This window comes from Propithecus coquereli, unplaced genomic scaffold, assembly GCF_000956105.1.
Source record: "Propithecus coquereli isolate 6110/MARCELLA unplaced genomic scaffold, Pcoq_1.0 Scaffold514, whole genome shotgun sequence".
NCBI classification, from domain to species: Eukaryota; Metazoa; Chordata; class Mammalia; order Primates; family Indriidae; genus Propithecus; species Propithecus coquereli.
In genome coordinates, this window is record NW_012150997.1 from 572,697 (window position 1) to 574,149 (window position 1,453).

Below are 1,453 nucleotides of genomic sequence, written 5' to 3' on the forward strand. Positions count from 1 at the left end.
GGACAAAAGACTTGAACAGACACCTCACCAAAAAAATTATACTTATGGCAAATAAGCATATGAAAAAATGTTCCACTTTATATGTAATTAGGAAAATGAAAATCCAAAATACTTTACAATACCAAATGTTGGAGAGGATATGGAGTAACAGAAACATTCATTGTTAGTGGGAATGGTACAGTTACTTTGGAAGACAGTTTGGCAATCGTACTCATTGGCATTTAAACAAATGAGCTAAAAACTTGTGTCTACACAAAAACCTGCACACAGATGTTTATAGAAACTATGTGTATAATTTCTAAAACTTGAAAGCAACTGGGATGTACTTCAATAGGTGAATGGATAAACTTTGGTCCATCCAGGCAATAGAATGTTATTCAGTTCTGAAAGGAAATGAGCTGTCAAGCCATGAAAATACTCAGAGGAAACATAAATAAACATTTACTAAGTAACAAAAGCCAATCTAAAAGTGCTACCCACTGTGTGATTTCAACTATATGATAGCCTGTAAAAGGCAAAACTATGGACTGAAAAGATAAGTGTTTTTCAAGAGTTAGAGGGGAAGGAAGGAAGAATAGCCAGAGCACAGAGGATTTTTAGAGCAGTGAAACTACTCTCTATGATACCACAATGGTGGATACAAGCCATTATACATTTTTTAAAACCCATAGAATATACAGTACCAAGATTGAGTCCTAATGTAAACTCACCCTTTAAGGGATAATGACGTGTTGATGTAGCAATCTCACTTCTGGGTATATATTCAAAGGATTTGAACTCAGTATATTGAAGAGACATCTGTGCTCTTATGTTCACTGCAGAATTATTCATAGTCACCAAGTTATCGCATCAACCTAACTGTCCATCAACAGATGAGTGTGGTACAAAAAACGTGGTATATATACTCAATGGAATATTATTCATTCAGCGTTAAGAAAGAGGAGAATTCCGTCATCAGCAACGACATAGATAAGCCTGGAAAACATGCTAAGTGAAATAAGCCAGGCACAGAAAGACAAATACCACGTGTTCTCACTTACATATGGAATCTAAAACAACTGGACTCATAGAAGCACGAAGTAGAGTGGTGATGAGCAGTGCCTAGGATGAGAGGAGTTGGGAAATGTTAGTCAGAGGGTGTAATATTGAGTTAGATGGGAAGAATAAATGTCAAGTATTTGAGGTGATGTATATGTTAATTATCTTGCTTCAACTATCCCACATTGCATACATACATCATCGCATTACTTTATACCCCCAAATATATAAAATTATAATTTTTAATATTCAGTAAAATAAAATAGTAAATTTAATAAAATTAGGCTTAGCATAATTTCTTTCTAAAGAAAAAGAGGGAAAAGTCCCAGTAGGTAGAAAGTTTGCATTTGGCCCAGCAAAACGAGACAAGGGCAATGACTTGTAGGCAAAAATGCACTTCCTACTTCGGACATTT